A 13,048-nucleotide genomic window follows, 5' to 3' on the forward strand; every position below is an offset into this window, starting at 1 on the left:
CATGTGATTTTAAAGTTGGTATATATTGAATGAGATTTTCCAGGTGTCAGGCCCTGAACTGTACATGTTGCAGGCATTGTCTAGTGCAGTCTTCCTAGCACACAAAGACTACTCAGCCCCAGTTGTTAGAGAATAACGCTGAGATACAAAAATCATAAAAAAAAACACAATTTGCCCCAAATCACAGATTCGCTCTGTTTTATCTCCCAGCACTTCTGAAGTACCAAATCATTCAATGCCTTCATTAGTTTTGTTTTTTTTATCCTCTTTCAACATTCTCTGCCATACAGAGTATGTACAGGAACCTTCCTGTGTGCCATTAATTCAGAATTCAGCAAGTCTTTCCAGAGAATTATTAGCTGCTAAATGGAGTGAAAATGTATAGCCTCTGCGCTGAAAAAGCTCATCCACATCCATTCGTTCAACTATCCAGCAGGGTTTTCCTAAGCACATCCCTTGTCCCAGGCAGTGTACTAGGTGCTAGAAATAAACAGCCAAATAAGGTACTGTGTTTAGCGTTAATAATGAGAGTAACAATGCCATCCTGGTGACTCAGATGGTAAAGTGTCTGTCTACAATGTGAGAGACCTGGGTTTGATCCCTGGGTTGGGAAGATTCCCTGGAGAAGGAAATGGCAACCCACTCCAGTACTCTTGCCTTGAAAATCCCATGGACAGAGGAACTTGGTGCAGGCTACTATCCAAGGGGTCTCAAAGAGTTGGGCATGACTGAGTGACTTCACTTACTAACAATGCTGGTAATAACAGCTAACATTTACTGAGCACTCGATGGTGTGCCCTGTGCTAAGTACTTTGTATCTATTTACTCGTCATTCCTCAGCACAAGTGACTCAGGTACCATTACCACAGTCTTCATTTTACAGATGAGGAAACGGAGACACAGAGAGACTGAGAGACAGTCTTGCTGGAGTCAAGACTGAAACAGAACCAGTGTAGATACTGTACATCCTTGTTGGAAACCAGTGCAACAAAGTATATTTGTAATGAAGTGAAATTCTTGAAAACTGAGGTCAATCCATGGTCATTTGAGCCCAGGGAAATCAGTGCTCAAACGTGTCTGTCCAAGGGTTCAAGATGGGTGCCTGGTCCTTAAGTGGGCATGTGGCTCTTGGCAAAGTTAGGATAGGAGAGCTGCTAGAGTGTGGAGATCTGGGTATTCAAGAGGCAGAAATGAAATTATTACACTTTCTTTCAGCTTCATTTCAGATATATAGAGATGTTTCTGTAACAGTGGAATTCAGGGTTACGTGGAAGAATGGCTTTGGTTGTGCTGGAGAGTCAGCACATCCTAGTAAGAATCCTGAGATGGTTATTTCCCTTATTAAGTTTCAAATGTAAGGTGTGTGTTCATTTACTCATTCAAGAGATATTTATTAAATGCCTACTGTATACCCAGAAACTGTTATAGGCCTTTGGAATACACAGTAAACAAAACAGAAAAAATATACTTACTCTCATGGAAGTTACATTGTTGTAGGTAAGACCTGTGAAAAAGCATTGCCAATAGGGAACTGGGAGTGTGGGCCTAGGGACCTGCAGCTTGGATTTAAGTAAGACAGCCAGGCGAGCCTCACTGAGCAGATAACATCTGAATAAAGTCCTAAAGCAGGTGGGAATAGCCAGTGCCAGGATTCTAGGGTGGGAGGTGCCCTTTGTGCTTCAAGAGCAGCCAGGAGGCCAGTGTGGCTGAAGACAAGCAGGAGGAGGGGTCAGAGGGAAAAAGCATGATAGGGCCCTGTGGACAACTCTAAAACCTTGGCTTTCCCTTTGAATGAAACAGGGAGGGCAGTGTATTGGAGGCACTGAGGAAGAGTTTGATTCTGGTTACAGTTTGAAGTCAGCAGATGAGATGTTCTGTAGACAGTAAGCAATCTGGGTATCAGAGAAGGAAAGGCATCAAGGACTGCACTGTGGCCTTTGGCTGGAGCACCTGGAAGGATGGAGAAGCTCTTAACAGTGAAGGGAAGACCTTTTGTGGAATCGTGGGGAGAAGACCAGGCATTCTGTATCAGGAGAGGCTGTGAGGCATCAAGTGGAGAGGTGAAGCTGGAACTCTCGGGGATGTGGGCCAGGGTGCAGAAGAGAGGGCTGAGCTGGGGGTGACAGTTAGGGAGCCCTCAGCATACAAGTGCTGTGCAAGGCCAAAGACAGCTGAAGTCACCAGGGGAGTGAGATAAAGAGTAGAAGAGGACTGAGAACTGAGTGTTAAGAGGTTGGGGAGAGGCAGCCAAGTGGACAGAAGAAACAGCCAAGTGGTAGGAGGCAGCGAGAGTGTGGGGTCCCAGAGGCCAGCAGAGCACCTGCTGTTAGGAGGGTCCTGGTTTGTCTGCCTGTCCAGAGGGACAGGACTCCTTGAATGAAAGTCAAGTCTGTGCCTCACTCAGGGTCTAGGAGTCAGGAGTTAGTCAGATAGACAGTTTTAAGAGAGAGAAACAGCTTTACTTTCCCTGCCACAAGGAGAAACAAAGATTGTTAAAGCACTTTTCATAATTGGGTCCTGTTAGAAGGACCCATGTGAGTTCAGTCATGAATGAAGATGTTAGCAACATCAATTAGTCATTAAGCCACTTCTTCATTTGCTGTGTACATGTGGTTTCTAACCAGGCAGGGATTTGTTTAACAAAACAATCATGGTCTTCATTTCCCTCACATCCTTGAATCTAAAGATCAGTTTTGAAATGTTAAGTCATGCTATACTGTACCCCTAGAGTGTCTTACTTTCGTTTTTCTAATTTTATAAGGAAATATATAAATATATAGATAGATAGATAGGACCTTAATGAACACATGTGAAATAAAAACCAAAGTTCTCCTTGTACTCGCCAACATATTCACCTTTTTATGCCTTTGAAATGCATTTACCAGCCATCTGCAGACCCTCGAACCCCTGAGCTGTTCCCACAGTATTCATGACTTTAAAATGGTCCATTCTTTAAATGGCTTCAGTCCTCTTTCATGCATCCCATCCACACCCTCTGGTTTGGACTGGATCCCAAAGAAGCTGGGTTTGGCTGCATCACAACATGGGCTCGAGACAGAGGGAAACCAAAGTCTGATTTCTGGGGAAACATTGGCAGGAGACACGAGCCACCTGAATGAAGCCATAGTTCTTCAGTGTCCTGTGAGCTCAGGCAGCTGGCCAGGCGGTTTGGAGAGCAGAGCCTGGAGTCACCCCTGAGGTCATGAGCTCTACCCCTGGATTATGGAGGCCCTTGCGGGCAAGCCTGGGGGCAGAGAGGGAGCTGATACAAGCTTGGTCCACTCATCCACTCAACATTCATTTGCCAAATGACTCCCATGTCTCATGTACTTCATTTCTTCATGAATTAACAGTATGTTTATTTTATTACATCAAAGAAACCAGACATAGCCTATGAATGAGAGGTCTGGAGATAAAGGATGGTTTAAGGTTGGGGGAAAATAGCACAACTGTTGAGTCAGGCTGGCATGGGTTCAGATCCTGGCCACAGCTGTGTGTTATTTTGAGGGGTTGCTATCCCTCTTCGGGTCTCAGCAGTCTCCTCCAAAGGGAACACTGTGATGAAATCCTTGAGCACAGATGATATGGCAGCAACACCTGAGAGAGCGACTGTCACAGAGCAGGGAGTCAGGGTGTTGTAACAGGTTACCACTATTTCCTTTGCTGTCGCAGGGTGTGGGTGAAGGAGGAGGTCTAAAGGAGACTTCCTGTGCAGAGGCTAAGAAGCTGAAGAATTTTTGCTCTCTTCAGGCTATTTTCCTTCACACTTTGTCCTTGGTAGACATTGACCATCAATTGCCACCCTCCTTCCACTCCAGCCAGGATGGCCTCAGGGTGTGGATCCAGGCCAATACCAGTTCTCTGGAGTTTGCTGATGAGGTGTAACCTCTTTATCATGGTCATCCCAAACAGGAAACCAAGAGAGGCATTTCTGAGACCTTGTATGCTGATACCTTTTTGAATAAGGTGAAGGGATTCGATTCAACGGAGAAGGCAATGGCACCCAACTCCAGTACTCTTGCCTGGAAAATTCCATGGATGGAGGAGCCTGGTAGGCTGCAGTCCATGGGGTCGCTAAGAGTCGGACACGACTGAGCGACTTCACTTTCACTTTTCACTTTCATGCATTGGAGAAGGAAATGGCAACCCACTCCAGTGTTCTTGCCTGGAGAATCCCAGGGTCGGCGGAGCCTGGTGGGCTGCCATCTATGGCGTTGCACAGAGTTGGACACGACTGAAGCAACTTAGCAGCAGCATTCAACTCAAAGTCCTGGGCAGTGAAAATCTTCCAGTGAAAAGGCTTCCAGGCAGCCTGTTAGGCAGCCATGGAAGAAAGCCCTCAGGCAGGAACACATTTAGAAAGTAGTTCAGGGACTTCCCTGGTGGTCCAGTGGTTAAGAATCCATCCACCAGTGCAGGGGACGCAGGTTCGTTCCCTGGTCCAGGAATATTCCACATGCTGTGGGCTAACTAGGCCCATGTGCCACAACTACTGAAGCCTGTGTGCCTAGAACCTGTGCTCTGTAATAAGAGAAGCCACCACAGTGAGAAGCCCATGCGCTGCAACGAAGAGTAATCCTTGCTCACCTCAACTAGAGAAAGCCTGCACTCGGCAACAAGGACCCAGCACAACCATAAATAAATACATAATTTTTTTTTTAAGAAAGTAGTTCAAAAGTCCTTGATTCTCTTTTCTAAAAAAAATTGTATTTGAAGATAGTTGATTTGCAATGCAGTATTACTTTCAAGTGTACAACAAAGTGATTCAGGTATACATATACACATTCATTCTTTTTCAGATGCTTTTCTCGTATAGGTTATCAAAGAATATCCAGTAGAGTTTCCCGTGCTGTACACTAGTTCCTTGCTGGTTATTATCTTATATATAGTAATGTGTGCATCAATTCCATTAATTCATGTAAATCCCAAGCTCCTAATTTGTCCCTCCCCTCCACGTTTCTCCTTTGGTAACCATACATTTGTCTTCAAAATCTCTGAGTCTGATTCTGTTGTGTAAATAAATTCATTTATATCATTTTTATTTTTTAATAAAGGCCACAAATGACAAACCCACAGCAAACATTATTCTTGTTATTTATTTATTTATATTTGTTAATTTGACTGTTTCTTTTTGGCTGTGCTGGGTCTTTGCTGTTGTGCTCCCGCTTTCTCCGGTTGCAGCGAGTGGGGGCTACTCTTCGTTGAGGATCCCAGGCTCCAGGTGCCCGGGTTTCAGGAGTTGTGGCTCTCGAGCCCTAGAGTGCGAGGGCTCATTAGTTGCAGCACACGTGTTCAGTGCGTGGACTTAGTTACTCTGCAGTATGTGGAGTCTTCCCAGACCAGGGACCAAACCCATGTCCCCTGCATTGACAGGCAGATTCCTACACACTCTACCACGCAGGACGTCCTATATCATTTTAAAATTAGATTCCGCATGTGTGGTATCATATGATATTTGTCTTACCCTGTCTGACTTACTTCACTTAGTGTGATAATCTCTAGGTCTATTTATGTTGCTGCAAATGGTATTATTTTCTTGTTCATAACTGAGTAACAATCTATTGTGCATATGTACCACATCTTTATCCATTTCTCCATCAATGGACATTTAGGTTACTTCAACGTTTGGCTATTGTAAAGAGTGCTATAATGAACATTGGGGTGTATGTTTCTTTTCGAATTATGGTTTTCTCTTGGATATATGCCCTGGAGTGTGGTTGCAGGATCATATGGTAGCTCTTTATTTGTTTTTTAAAAGGAGCCTCCATACTGTTCTCCATGCTGGTTGTACCAATTTTCATCCCCACCAACAGTGTAGGAGGGTTTCCTTTTCTCTACACCCTCTCCAGCATTTATTGTTTGTAGACTTTTTTATGGCCATTCAGCCAATGTAAAGTGATACCTAATTGATTGGCATTTCTCTGATAATTAGTGATATTGAGTATCTTTTCAAGTGCTTTTTGGCCGTCTGTATGTCTTCCTTGGAGAATTGTTTATTTAGATCTTCTGCCCATTTTTTGATTGGATTGTTTGTTTTTTTTGATACAGAGCTGCATGAACAGTGTATGTGAGAGTGACTCCCTTCTTAGTGATGGTAAATAGGTCTCCATCATCCGTGCCCCAGGAAAGGGTCCAAACAGCTTTGGGCAGCCCCACGTGCATGTGCAGCCTTTCTCAGGGCCTTGAACTTCCAAACAGCAGGAATTCACCACTCCCCCACTCACCACACTGCCCCCGCCCCCGCCACCCCTACTGCAGTTGCCACCTTCTTTCCCTCGCTCACCTGAAGTCCAGATCCCAGGAAGACACGAAGCGGGCTGAGTCCTCAGCTTCCTCCTTCAGTTACAATCCTGTGGCAGTCAGAGCCAGCAGTGAGGAAACGGGAAGTGCATTTTCTCCCCCTTTTGAAGGTGACGCCTAGGGTTTTACTGCTCACTTTCCAATCCCCATAGGTGAAAAAGATTTGGCACCATTGATACCCACCCCCACGCATAGGTTACTGAAAGTAGATCGTTGACGATGACCTAGCACTCACTACCTGAGGGAGGGAAGCAGCGGGAAGTGACAGCCAGGAGATTCTTGGTTTCAACTTCCTAATTTGGCCAGATGGGGCATTTTTTTCCTGCTGCCTGTTAGGCAAATCCGGGATGCTGCCCAAACTGGTGGTGTGTGTTGGGGAATGCCGCCATCGTGTGTGTTTGCTGATGACTCAGCTTATCTTGGGTCCTTTGAAAATGATATTTCCCGAGACGTGACTTCTTCCCTGCCAGGCGTCTTGTCAAAGATCCCAGGGTGGGGTGGGAGGCGGGGTGAGGCAAAAACCAAAAAAATCCAAAACAATGTATGAACAAAACCTGCTGTTTCTACAGCCTGCGTGGATCCTTCCAGATTCCAGTGTTACAGTCATTTCAAAAAACGTCCATTTTATTTCATGAGATAAACTTAGCAAAGCAGAAAACGCAGAAATTAGCATCCAGGTCCCAAGAATATAAATAACTCTATCAACCCAGCCTCTAAAGCCATATTGTCAGATGTAAAGAAAGTAGGAACCCTTGAAAACTGCATGGTGAGTTCATTGGGGGTGAAACCTGACTCAGTAAATCCAGAGATAAAACTTTAATGAGTCAATTAAACAAGAATGAGGTTAGATTGTAGATTCACTGTCTAATCATGGAAGTAATTTCCATGAAAAGAACAAGCAAGCACACTTGGGCACAGATAAGATACTAATGATGGGTAGGGTGAGGCCATGGAAGCTCTTAGGGTTGCTTTTCCTAGCATTGTGGATGGATGTCTTACAGTAAAATAACCAGTGAGGATCCCCTGTTCTGTACCAGCAACTTCCCACACATTAGCTCATTTACTCCCAATAGTAATCATACATACGAGGTGTTATTTTCCTTATCTTTCAGAAGGCAGAACAGGCTCAGAAAAACGTAGTAACTACCCCAGGTCACACAGTAGGAAATGGAGCTTGACTGTGAACCCACGTAGTCCTGACTCCAAGGTGTAGGCTGTTAACTGGCTCACTGCACAGCTTTCCAATCACAGCAGCAGAGAACAGTTTCCGTGGGCTTGTTTCAGTGCCCTGCGGGATTCCCTCAGCCTCCTACGGCCTCCTCTTTCTCTCTCTTTTTCTTAACCACAATATATATATTGTGGTTAAGAGTTCCCTCATTGTATATTAAGAAGCAGTATATTTTATGCAGTGAGCTGTCCTAAGGTGCCTCCTCCTCATCACCTGGATGGCTGGTCAGAGACCAGATATTTGCCAGGCCCACCTCCAGTGTCTGATTCTCTAGGTCTTAGGTGGAGCCTGAGGATTTCATTTCTTACGTATTCCCAGATGTTGCTGGTGCTGCTGGCCCAGATGACTATGGTGATGGACCACAGAGGTTTTTTTTTTTTTTTTTTTTAGCTACTGTACAGGTTAAAGAGGTCACTGTGGGTTGGCCTGCAACCAACAATCAATTGTAGTAACCACTAAGGTCAGTTTTCATTCCAATCCCAAAGAAAGTGAAAATGAAAGTGAAGTCGCTCAGTCGTGTCCAACTCTTTGCGACCCTGTGGATTGTAGCCCACCAGGCTCCTCCGCCCATGGGATTCTCCAGGCAAGAATACTGGAGTGGGTTGCCATTTCCTTCTCCAGGGGATCTTCCCAACTCAAGGATTGAACCCAGGTTTCCTGCATTGCAGGCAGACACTTTAACCTCTGAGCCACCAGGGAAGCCCAAGGCAATGCCAAAGAATGCTCAAACTACCGCACAATTGCACTCATCTCACACGCTAGTAAAGTAATGCTTAAAATTCTCCAAGCCAGGCTTCAGCAATATGTGAACCATGAACTTCCAGATGTTCAAGCTGGTGTTAAAAAGGCAGAGGAACCAGAGATCAAATAGCCAACATCCGCTGGATCATCAAAAAAGCAAGAGAGTTCCAGAAAAACATCTATTTCTGCTTTATTGACTATGCCAAAGCCTTTGACTGTATGGATCACAATAAAATGTGGAAAATTCTTCAAGAGATGGGAATACTGGACCACCTGACCTGACTCTTGAGAAACCTATATGCAGGTCAGGAAGCAACAGTTAGAACTGGACATGGAACAACAGACTGGTTCCAAATAGGAAAAGAAGTACGTCAAGGCTCCTTATTGTCACCCTGCTTATTTAACTTCTATGCAGAGTACATCATGAGAAATGCTGGGCTGGAAGAAGCACAAGCTGGAATCAAGATTGCTGGGAGAAATATCAATAACCTCAGATATGCAGATGACACCACCCTTATGGCAGAAAGTGAAGAAGAACTAAAGAGCCTCTTGATGAAAGTGAAAGAGGAGAGTGAAAAGTTGGCTTAAAGCTCGACATTCAGAAAATTAAGATCGTGGCATCCGGTCCCATCACTTCATGGCAGATAGATGGGGAAACAATGGAAACAGTGGCTGGCTTTATTTTCTTGGGCTCCAAAATCACTGCAGATGGTGACTGCAGCCACGAAATTAAAAGACGCTTATTCCTTGGAAGAAAAATTATGACCAACCTAGACAGCACATTAAAAAGCAGAGACATTACTTTGCCAACAAAAGTCCATCTAGTCAAGGCTATGGTTTTTCCAGTGGTCATGTGTGGATGTGAGAGTTGGACTATAAAGAAAGCTGAGAGCCAAAGTATTGATGCTATTGAACTGTGGTGTTGGAGAAGACTCTTGAGAGTCCCTTGGACTGCAAGGAGATCCAACCAGTCCATCCTAAAAGAAATCAGTCCTGGGTGTTCATTTGAAGGACTGATGTTGAAGCTGAAACTCCAATCCTTTGGCCACCTGATGCGAAGAGTTTACTCATTGGAAAAGACTCTGATGCTGGGAGGGATTGGGGGCATGAGGAGAAGGGGACGACAGAGGATGAGATGACTGGATGGCATCACCGACTTGATGGACGTGAATCTCAGTGAACTCCGGGAGTTGGTGATGGACAGGGAGGCCTGGCGTGCTGCGGTTCATGTGGTCACAAAGAGTTGGACACGACTGAGCGACTGAATTGAACTCTTTTTTTCTATGTAAAACTGACCTCTGAGTTCTGATAAGTATGTTTCAGACTCAGCGTATTTGGGCAGTGGATGTTTCTTGCCTGTTTGCAGTTGGCTTGGGTTCAAGCTGCAAACTCACGCATGGATAAGCTTGTAGCACTGCAGTGGCTGCAGGCTGAGGACTTTTTTTTTGTCCAGGCCCAACTGCCAGGGGATGAGGCGTTGGTCCAGGAATGTTGTTAGAATGCTGGCGGGTCAACACTTCTTCCCCTGAGCCTGCTCTGCTGTGCCTCCCTGCTTTCTACCCACCTCCCCCGCCAACTCCATTCTTGTCGAGTTTATTTACATCCTTTAACTAGTGCAAAAGCTGAAACTCCAGTACTTTGGCCACCTCATGCGAAGAGTTGACTCATTGGAAAAGACTCTGATGCTGGGAGGGATCGGGGGCAGGAGGAGAAGGGGACGACAGAGGATGAGATGGCTGGATGGCATCACTGACTTAATGGACGTGAGTCTCAGTGAACTCCGGGAGTTGGTGATGGACAGGGAGGCCTGGAGTGCTGCGATTCATGGGGTCGCAAAGAGTCAGACACGACTGAGTGACTGAACTAACTGAACTGAACTAGTGCAAATAAGTAGAGGAAAACAATAGAATGGGAAAGACTAGAGCTCTCTTCAAGAAAATTGGAGATATCAAGGGAACATTTCATGCACGAATGGACTTGATAAAGGACAGAAATGGGAAGGACCTAATAGAAGCAGAAGAGATTAATAAGCGGTGAAAAGAATACATAGAACTATACAAAAAAGGTCTTAATGACTCAGATAACCACGATGGTGTGGTCACTCACCTAGAGCCTGACATCTTGGAGTCTGAAGCCAAATGGGCCTTAGGAAGTATCACTACAAACAAAGCTAGTGAGGTGATGGAATTCCAGCTGAGTTATTTCAAATCCTAAAAGATGATGCTGTTAAAGTGCTGTACTCAATCTGTCAGCAAATTTGGAAAACTCAGCAATGGCCATAGGACTGGAAAAGGTCAGTTTTCATTCCAATCCCAAAGAAGGACAATGCCAAAGAATATTCAAACTACCGCACAATTGTGCTCATTTTCCATGCTAGTAAGGTAATGCTCAAAATTCTTCAAGCGAGTCTTCATTAGTATGTGAACTGAGATCTTCCAGATGCACAGCTGGGTTTAGCAAAGACAGAGGAACCAGAGATCAAATTGTCTACATTTGTTGGATCATACAGAAAGCAAGGGAATCCCAGAAAAGCATCTACTTCTGCTTCATCGACTATGTGAAAGCATTTGACTGTGTGTATCACAACAAACTGGAAAATTCTTCAAGAGATGGGAGTACCAGACCACCTTACCTGTCTCCTGTGAAACCTGTATATGGGCCAAAACTCAATAGCTAGAACTGTACAATGGAACAATGGACTGGTTCAAAATTGGTAAAGGAGTATATCAAGGCTGTATATTATCTGTTTATTTTATATGCAGGGTACATCACGTGAAGTGCTGAGCTGGATGACTCACAAGCTGGAATCAAGATTGCCGGGAAAAATATCAACAACCTCAGATATGCGGATGATATCACCGTAATGGCAAAAAGTGAAGAAACTATAGAGCCTCTTGATGACAGTGAAAGAGGAGAGTGAAAAAGCTCGCTTAAAACTCGGCGTTCAAAAAACTAAGATCATGACATCTGATCCCATCACTTCATGGCAAATAGGTGGGGAAACAATGGAAACAGTGACAGACTTCTTTTTCTTGGGCTCCAAGATCACTGCAGATGGTGACTGTAGCCATGAAATTAAAAGATGCTTGCTCCTTGGAAGAAAAGCTATGACAAGCCTAGACAGCATATTAAAAAGCAGAGGCATTACTTTGCCAACAAAGGTCCTTATAGTTAAAGCTATGGTTTTTCCAGTAGTCATGTATGGATGTGAGGGTTGGACCATAAAGAAAGCTGAGCGCTAAAGAATTGATGCTTTTGAACTGTGGTGTTGGAGAAGACTCATGAGAGTCCCTTTGACTTCAAGGAGATCAAACCAGTCAATCCTAAGGGAAATCATTCCTGAATATTCACTGGAAGGACTGATGCTGAAACTGAAGCTCCAGTACTTTGGCCACCTCATGCAAAGAACTGATTTATTAGAAAAGACCCTGATGCTGGGAAAGATTGAAGGCAGGAGGAGGAGATAACAGAGCAAGAGATGGTTGGATGGCATCACTGACTAGATGGACATGAGTCTGAGTAAACCCTGGGAGATAGTGAAGCACAGGGAAGCCTGGTGTGCTGCAGTCCATGGGGTCATGAAGATTCGGACACGACTTAGTGACTAATAACAGCAACTAGTGCTGTCCAAAAGAAGTAGATGTGAGCCACGTATGTAATTTCATTTTTCTAGTAGTGACATTAAAAATATCTTATATTCTATTATTTTCCCTTCAAGTCTTTGAAATACGGTGTTATTTCACCCTGCAGCGCATCTCAGTTCAGACCAGCTGTATTTTCCATGTCGAGTTGCCATGTGTGGCTGATAACTGCTGTGCTGGACAGTGGCATTCTCCTGCATTTGGAATTACTGCGAAGTCTGAACCTAGAAAGAACCACTTTATGAAAGGTGGTAATATCAACATATTCATACCTTTGCATTGGTTTATCTTTTTTAAACAAACAGATGTAGCCAAAACAGCTGTATCTCAGCATCGACTGAGACATCTGTTAAGGATACGATGCCCATGCTTAACCACAGAGCTACTGAGTTAGAATGGCGGTAGAGGGAGATGGCTCTGCATTTTTAAAGGGTCCCTGGGGTAATTTTGCAGCATCCAGCGCAGGACTTTTCACACAGGGACATTTACAAATCAGCAGACAGTGAAGTACAAAACCCCATCTAGGAGTGTCAGCCTTGGGGCCAGAAGCCAGAGTCTAGCTTCTTTTTTACTATTTGTCAGTCTATTTCACTTGTTCCTGAAGCCTGATTTGCGTGGTACTGACAGATCAACATTTTAAATCATTTAGCAGAATTAGGTTAGCATCCAATTTGTAGAAAAATGCTGTTCACTAGGCTTTCTTATCTTGCTTTTGTGACGGAGTTTTTTAGTTTGACACCAGTATGTGGAAATTTGTAGGCACGGGCTGCCACCTACTGATGGAAGGTGGTGTTGACACATGTTAGAAGGAATGTGGGCTTGCCCTTGCTGGTAGAGATGAGTGCCGTTTATACACAAGGTTCTCCACAGTGGTCCCTAGAACAGCAGCAACAGCATCCCCTGGGAACTTGATAGAAATGCAGAATCCCTGGGCCTTCCTCCAGATCCACTGGATTGGAAACTCTGAGAGTGGGTCCAGCTCTCTATGGTTAATAACCTCTCCAGGTGAGTATAAAGCATGCTGAAGTGTGAGGACCAGGCTGCAGCCCAAAGTCATGGTTCTTGATCTCTTACCTGCGTGCGAAGTTGCTCTGGGGAAAAGGTACAAATGCACATACATCCAGACTTAACAACTACT

General features: G+C 44.6%; 1 protein-coding gene and 1 long non-coding RNA gene across 4 annotated transcripts in view; one reads left to right on the top strand and one right to left on the bottom strand.

Annotated features, from left to right (window-relative positions):
- Window positions 1-13,048, top strand: part of TOMM7 (translocase of outer mitochondrial membrane 7) — a 315,507-nt gene that overhangs the window by 226,779 nt on the left and 75,680 nt on the right. The gene's annotated exons all lie outside the window — the stretch shown is intronic.
- On the bottom strand, window positions 5,087-6,554 carry LOC147374504 (uncharacterized). The gene is made up of 2 exons (XR_015162832.1): window positions 6,284-6,554; window positions 5,087-5,255 (listed from the first exon to the last, which is right to left on the bottom strand). It is a non-coding gene; the product is annotated as an uncharacterized LOC147374504 (long non-coding RNA).

The sequence above is a fragment of the Bos grunniens genome, chromosome 4 (genome assembly GCF_055505025.1).
Source record: "Bos grunniens cultivar Pamir isolate PY7600 chromosome 4, Bosgru_T2T1.0, whole genome shotgun sequence".
NCBI lineage: Eukaryota > Metazoa > Chordata > Mammalia > Artiodactyla > Bovidae > Bos > Bos grunniens.